Source organism: Echinops telfairi, unplaced genomic scaffold (assembly GCF_000313985.2).
Source record: "Echinops telfairi isolate 266 unplaced genomic scaffold, ASM31398v2 ScPeMD7_7424;HRSCAF=8462, whole genome shotgun sequence".
Classification (NCBI taxonomy): Eukaryota; Metazoa; Chordata; class Mammalia; order Afrosoricida; family Tenrecidae; genus Echinops; species Echinops telfairi.
In genome coordinates this window covers 85209326-85217552 of record NW_022111324.1, presented here as the reverse complement: position 1 = coordinate 85217552, position 8227 = coordinate 85209326, and the positions used below count along the sequence as shown (strand labels likewise).

The window sequence follows — 8227 nt, the reverse complement described above, 5'->3', positions numbered from 1 at the left end:
TGGGAAAATTCCAAGCAATGACTATGATGCATCCCAAGATTAAATCTAATTAACAAACATCTGCTTTATTTCCTTGTCTCTTAATTTTTAGCATATTAACTTCAACCACCACAATGCTTCAGTTACAGCCCAACGCATAATTTTCTTGCTTACATTACTTCAAACATCTACATAAGTTAAAAGAATTCCTAGTTAATTGAAGAGTTAAATATAAATATAATTTTACTTAAACCAAAGAAAAACTAGAAGAACATAGAAGTATATGTATATTACATAGCAAGCAGTGGGAAGACTATGTCTGGGCTTGATAGAAGAAATCACAATGGTCAAAATGTAAGTTCCCAATCAATGCAATCTTATGCAAAGCTCACCTCTACAATTTAAAAAATAAAAGACAACCAAAGAAAGAACATAAAAAAGAAAGAACATAAAATTACATCTATCCAAATATTTTAAATATTTAAATTTATATAAAAAGCTCATTGAAGAAAGCAGTCTAAAAAGGTAGGTGGTTTATTAACCATGGTGAGTATATCATAGATTAACCAGCCAGGAACTCTAGAATCATGATTGGCAACTAGCGGAGGTGGAATCTGAAGCCAGATTGTCTGGATGTTCTATGGTATTCTGGTTCTCTATATGATTTTGTTTTATTACTTTTTCTTTCAGAAATAGTCAAACATACAGGAGAATCCACAATGAACCTCTATGTTCCCATCACCCAGGTTCAACATGTTGTTCTTTGTTTAAACTACCTCTCCTCAACGTACTATTTTTTGTTTGTGCAGGATACTCAGCTAGAGTTCAAATTTCCCTCTATTATCTCAAAAACCATTTGATATGCTTGAAATGTTAAAATCAAGATCCTGCCAATGTTGCTATTTTTTATTTTAAAGACAAGTGTGGCAAAATCTCCCTTTGTATATGTACACAGGTTTCCATAGCATTAAAGTCTAAAGAAGGGTTATCCGTACTGGGAGGCTGAGAGTGAAGAAGCTGGGGAAATCAACTATGTGTCACTTAACCTCCATTCAGACAACATCCTATGACTTTTAGTGCCCCCTCAGGGCTGTTTGTTTGTTTGTTTGTTTGTTTTTAAGGGACAGCAACTCTCCTTCTGTTCACTACTTTCCCCTGGTGGTTTTCAAACGAAACTCTGGTGGCCCTGTAGGTTAACCGATAGATGGCTAACCGAAAGAAAGGTGAGCAGTTTGGATTCACCAATGACGGATAGCAGTGCAAAGAATGAAAAATGCCAAATCCTTAATTGGGCTCTTGCAGAACCTGTAGATTGACCAAGAAAGTAGATTAATGGTTGCCAACCTCACAACCTTGTGAGACAGATTTGACTTGATGGCAGTGAGCTGAAAGACAAGAGAAAAGGGAACTGAGAGTGATACCTAATGGGCATGAATTTCCTTTTAGAGTAATGAGAATTTATAATTTGACAGTGGTGTGCACCACACATCTTTATGAATACTCTAATTGTACTTGAGAACAATTGTGAGCATTCAATTAACTGTGTTAACACCTAAGAAATTTTAAAAAAATTTAAAAATACAAAAGGAAATACAAGATGATAAAAATACCAAATTCCTTAAGTTCTCTGTGATGGAAGCAGAGTCTAGTTATTGAAAGCCAAGGTAAAAAGTAGCTAAAAAGCAACAATACATCAATAGTCTATATATATAAACTCCTCTGAAAAATACATGGGCCTAGAACTTCCAGTTTACCAGAAGAATCATTAACCCCATCTTCATTCCTTTAAGACTGGCAGGAAGAGCCCTATCTAAGGAAATAAACTAAACAATGCAACATTCCAAGTGATATGAAGAGTCTATAGATGTTTATTTAAATAGCAAAATACTTTACCATCTCAACAAGTATGTCCGTGAATGATTGAGGGGAAAAAATCAAGAAAATATTACTAAGCTAGTAATAATGAAAGAATTACAAAAGGAGTCAATGTTAAGTGTATACTAAGCCATATAAACAAAGTTTCATTTGTCTCAGCTTGTCAAATCTTTCTGTTAAAACAAGCCACTACTGAGTAACTTCGGTAAACAATCATGCCAAAATCAATGTAGACTTTCAAAAGAGGGCTAGGGATCAACTGTCACTTTAAATTGGTTAATTTTATAAAACTTTTAAAAATGACAGGATGCCATGTAACACCCAGATTCTTTTACATGAACAGAGTTGGATTAAGTTGATCTAAATGTTTGTATAACACCTTTCTCCATTTTAATAACACACCAACTTTGTCACTATCTTATTTCTGTAGCTCTACTTCAAAAGAACTTCTTCAAGGCCTCCCATCTATCTGGACCTGATGAAAGCAAAGCCATCACCACACCCAGGGCAACACCCTTGCGATTTCTGGGCCGGGAGGGGCTAGACAGGAAGATGCTCACAGTGAGGATCGCAGCACGCTTCGGATTCTCACAGCTGCTAAAGTGGAGCCAAGCTTGGGAGAAACTCTGGGCACAATTCAGGCATCCGAAATAAATTAAAGTAAACAGAACTGCTCTCTCTCCTCCACCCTGTTCACAGCCTCTCCACTGCGCTGGAGACCACACACCCAGACCACACAGTGCTGGCTGAACTCCCTTGCAAGAAACCTCTACAAGCTGTCACTTCGCCACAGAGGGAAAGGGAAGTGGGGGGTGGGCTAGGATTGTGAGAGGACGGATGGAAAACAGGAATAGGTGGTCAGGAGGGAAGAGATAGAGATAAACAGGGAGAAACAAACAGTCCAAAACCAGAAAACGAAAGGGAGAAGCTAAAGGAGATGGAGAGAGAGAGGAGAAAGCTACGGAGAATGTGCCACTCTCTCTGCAACAGTGTGTCAGTGTGGTTTCTACAAAGGGAAAGGGGATTCCATAAACCTTGAGAAAACAAGCTGGCCCCAGCCTGTTCGCAGTCTGGACATGTACTCCCCCTACACCAATTAGCAGCTGATGAAGGATTAACAAAGCATCCATTTAGCATCAATTAACCTCCAATCAATCACGTGTCAAAAGCAAAAATTACTAAGCATTTTATTGAAATAAAATAAAGGGCACGCTTTTTAAAATTGATAATGTTCAATTAGGTACAATTTCTTTTAAAACTGGCATTACTTTTGCCTGTTTGCCTTTTTCCTGTTAATGAAGCTTCTTGGAATGAGTTTAAGATGTTTTTGCAACAGAGGTCAGAAAGACTGAGTTTGACAATTTTCTCATATTTCTTTGTGGTGCAATCTTAATTTTCCAAGATATTTGCTGGTAGAACAAAAGAGAAAATTAATATTGCTTACAGAATTTCAGACTAAAGTTATGTAGAGAAAGTTAACTAGTAGCAGTCATGTTTTTATTGTTGACTACAAATGTAGTTTTAGAATCATAATATTTCTCTTTAATATTCAGCACAAAATAATTCTGCTGACTTGAGAAACAGAACAAGAAATCGAAACAAAAGAAAAAGATCAACTGTCTTAACCTAGTCAGTCTGCACAGGCTAAAGTGACGGGATAAGGCATTAGAAAGGCATACAGTACACTATGATTCACTAATGACTACGAGAAGTGTCACTGAATAAGCCAAGGAAAGTTTCGCGGTGTAAAAGTGTTGTTTTCTTAACAGATGTGACCATAAGAGACTTATTCCCACAAAAAAATAAGCTTCCAAAATGCCCTCCTCCCTGTAATACTATTCAAAATTGAGCAAATCAGAAAAGTGGGCTATCAGACTCCAGCTAGCACCAACTAAATGGGAATGTGCATTTTCACATGTATACCTACTAAGAGTTCAAGAAGCGCCAAGTATTGACTGATGTATAGAACCATCTTGGCCCAGAGGACCACAGAAAAATCATTTGGCTACATAACTGCCTAGAAGTTCAAACAATAAAATTCTACTGTGCTAGACCCCAAAGTGGCCCAACAATAGAACTTCACTTTAGAAGTGCTTCCGAATTGGTCACACCTTCCTTGCAACTGGCTCAATGTACCCTAGGGCTGAAGCCAAAGGGATACCCCAGCTATACTGGGTGAAGGGATTGAGGGAATAGTCATTTACTACACCCAGTTCTACATAAACTCAGATTTCACTCTGACTGAAGTAGACCAGCACAGCCACATATGGTACTTTAGGAGCCCTGGTGTTATAGAGGTTTACAAGGCTGGATGACTGATCACAGGTTCAGTAGTTCAAAACCAGCAGACACTAAGGGAGAAAGATGTGGCTTTCTATTCACATAAACAGTATTTGAAACCTGCAGGGGTAATTCTAGCCTGTCCTACAGCCTGTCCTATGAGTCAGAAGAGATGGGATGACAGTGAGTGAGCCCCACTTATTTTGCCATCCAGTGCCAATGAGACCACTCTGACCTTTTCCTGGCTCAGCTCAAAATTATGGTTAACAAAAATATATTCATGCACAAATCAGAAAAAAAACAACAAACCCAAAAAAACCATGGTATCCAAACTGCATAGGATCAAGGTCTGGACCGAAAAAAAGGAAGCTTGTCGCCTTCTGAGTCAATTCCAAGTTAAAGCAACTCTATAGGGTCGCTACAAAGTTTCCAAGGTTGCATTTCTTATGGGAAAATCCCTGCTGGCACTGTGGGTTAGATGTTGGGCGGCTAACCTCAAAGTCGCTTTGAGAGAACGATGAGGCTATCTGCTCCCATAAATATTTATAGTCTCGGAAAGTCTATATAGGATTGCCATTAATCAGAATCGTCTCAGTGGCAATGAGTTTGAACTTGGTAATCTTTACAGAAGTAGACGGCCTCATCTTTCTCCTGCAGAGGTGGGTTCAAACTTTTCAGAACACGGTCAAGTGCTTAAACCTGTGTGCCACCAGAGCTTCTTGTGGCAAAATCAAACTTATTTCCTTCAAGTTCATTCGGGCTGATATCAGTCCTACAAATGCCCTAAATTAAGGACACAGGAGGGGCACATGCAGAGGGAGGATTGACGAGATCACAGAGCATTGCTTCCTGCGTTCTGGGCTCTCTCCTTAGACCTCTCTATCTATATAAATAAAATGCCATCGAATTCTATTAACTATGTTGTCAAATGTAAACAAAGCTCTTTGTATTTTACTTATTTTGGAGGTAAATCTAATGGTTTAAAACTATAACTGAAAAATGACGCTTGAATTTCTAATCACTCACTGTTCTTATTCATTCGGAGCCCTGGTGCTGTAGTGCTGACAGTTCAGCTGCAATTCGCAAGGTCAGCAGTTTGAACCGACCAGCTGCTCAGAGGGAGAAAGATGGGCTTTCTATTCTGGTAAAGTTACAGTCTCTGAAACTCACAAGGGGAGGCACATCCTTTCCTATCGGGTTGATATGAGTTGGCATCGACTCCATGACAGTGAGTTGAGTTGTTTGCTTTATAAATTCCCATTTTAAAAATTGTGGTACATAGAGGTAACAAAATATTTGCTGCATCTGTATCAGTCATATTCACGTGTACATATAGCTGTGTGAGAGGCTAAAATCAGAAGCACTTGGTGTACATACACAGAGCAGCCTGAAAGCAAAGCCTTAATTAAGGTCATCTTAAGTCTTGACTTGAGTCTGGAATCCACACTGAATTTTAAAACTGACCTTTCTGCACCTTCTCTAACTTTTGTACTGGCCCAAATTCTATACCCTAAAGAAAACAGTTTGTCCTCTGTGCTCTGGAAGTTGCAATTTGTCACACGTGGTTCCAAGGGAGGTTTTCTCTATGCTCAACAATGCAATAACCATTTTACTAATTAAATTCTGAGCACCCTGTTTGCAGAAGGCTCTGGATGACAGTGAAAACCTAAAATCCATTTACAGAGTCCCCACAAGAATTAAACCTCCACTGAAATCCTTCTGAGCATTAACCAAGGATGCGGACAACCTTGCCCTCAGGGAGGGCATTAGAAAGTGGGTCACCTCCACTCTTGTCTGACCGTCCCAGGAAAGGGCAGTCTCCCCTACGGTCTTGACTGGGAGAGTCCTTGATGGAGCTCACCACACTGGGGACAGTACTGGAAGTTGCAGAGTCTTGAGTCTGACCCTATCAGTTATGCCCTGGACTACGTTGGTTGGAAGACCCTGGACCAATCTTGCAAATCTTCTAACACAATATATGTGTCCCAATCATGGTCCTATTACTGCTGTTGTGGTCCCACCAATAACTATGATATATTAATCTGCCACCAATAATGAATTTGTTAATTTCCTTTGTGTTCAATACTTTATTTAAGTAGTGGTGTGGCTATAATTCATCAGATGCGATGTGGGCTTCATGTGAATAGTTTCTCTCATCCAGGTAATGTATCTGTGTATTTGTTTTGTCTTTGTGCCATGTTAGACGTAAATGTTCTCCTTAAACTACGTTTGAGCATAGAATCTCTTTTGTATCCTAAAATAAGCCTGTGTCTGAAGTTCTTAATGCACAGCATTATCAATAAATCTACAACATGGATGCTCAAGAAGAAACATGCTTTTAAAAAATCAATTCTTATTACAGGTTCAAAAAAACCAACCCTTTAAAGATTGGTCTCAAGTAATATGTAAAGTAACTAACACCTTTTATTTTGGGGGCTTACAGCTCTTCTCACAATCCATCGTGTCAAGCACCTTTGTTACATATGTTGCCATCATTTCCAAAGCATTCTCTTTCTACTTGAGTCCTTGGGATCAGCTAATTTTCTCCCCTCCCCCATCCTCCCTCATGAACCCTTGATAATTTATAAATTATTTTTTTAATGCCTTACACAACAATCACTGTCTTTCTTCACCCACTTTTCTGTTGAACGGTCCCCTGGGAGGGAGTTATGTCAGTCATTGAGATCGGCTCCCCTTTTCTCCCCCCACCTGCCCCTCCTGGTGTCATTTGTAATGGTTCCTTGGACATATATATGGCAGGGTAGATAGGGGTAAAGGGGGAGCTAACAACAATTGAGTACAAGAGGAGAAAAAGGCTCAGCTCTTGATGTCATTGAACTGTTTTGAAATGTTATGATATGCCAATTATAATTATACCAATAAAACGTGGTTAAAAATAAAGACATGATGTCAAAGAGAAAAAAGCATGCTTGCAAGTAGTAACCAGAACATTACAGATCTGTTGGTCCAGATGCAAATAGGAACATTCACCTTCTTTAATTTCTCCTATGTATTGTTTCCAAAATTGGATTCAACCAGGTTGAGTTGTCAAAATACTTTTTAATACATAACCAATTGTATTGGGTTTCTATTTGCAATGTAAATAAATACTAATTAGATGGTTTTTCATAGGCATCAAATGTCTGACATTTGTCCATAATGGAGGTTAAAGTGGTGTAACCAGAAGAATTGACAGATCTTAGATTAATGCCTACTGGACAACGGTGGCTCCTTAAAAAGGGGTATCTTGAAGATGAACTTTTACAAGATTTAGAGGAACTAAATAGCAACCGATGGATGACAAAGATATGTAAAACTCCTTAAATAGAATTTATTAACATTAAATAAAGTCTATTAAAAAAACAGCCCTGTTCTGTCATTGCCCTATGACCACCTTGTAATTAACTGAAAAGCACATAAGCTTGCAATCACGTACCTTTAACTAATCATGCAACCCCTCTATATGCTATTTGAAAACACACACACACACACACATCAAAAACTAAACTTAATCGCCATTGAATAAATTCTTATGGGTTCCTGAGACAGCAGCTCTTTACAGGAGTAGAAAGCCTCATCTTTCACCCATGAAGCAGCTGGTGGTTTCAAACTACTGACCTTGTGGTTAGCAGCCCAATGTGAAACTACATACCATCACTAATTCTTCACTTTCAGAAAACTGGCCAGTGTGTCTCTGGGTTATCAATGAATCTTTGAATTTTACAGTTTGAGAGTGTGAGTCTTTCTTTTAGGACACAGTTCAGTAGAATTAAACAAATTCATCATGTTGGTCAGCCATCACCACTGGTCTTTCCAGAAAGTTTCTATCATCTTTAGCAGAAATTCAATGTCAGCAGAATATCTTGCCTTCCTTTCCTCCTCCCACCTATCTGCCCAAGTAACCAGAATAAATTTTGATCTCTATGTAGTTCCTATTCTGTAAAGTATTTCCTATAAGGAAGATTATATTTATTCTTTTTGATTGACTTATTTTATTCAGCATAATGCTTTCAGGGTTCAGTCATGTTGTAGCATGTGGCAGAACTTCATTTATCATTATGGCTAAGTAACATTATATATCATTGCATGTATG

The 8227-nt window shown here is 38.5% G+C and overlaps 1 protein-coding gene across 1 annotated transcript in view; it reads right to left on the bottom strand.

Moving 5' to 3' along the window:
- EXOC2 (exocyst complex component 2) overlaps window positions 1–8227 on the bottom strand; it is a 235661-nt gene that overhangs the window by 211719 nt on the left and 15715 nt on the right. The window lies entirely within an intron of this gene.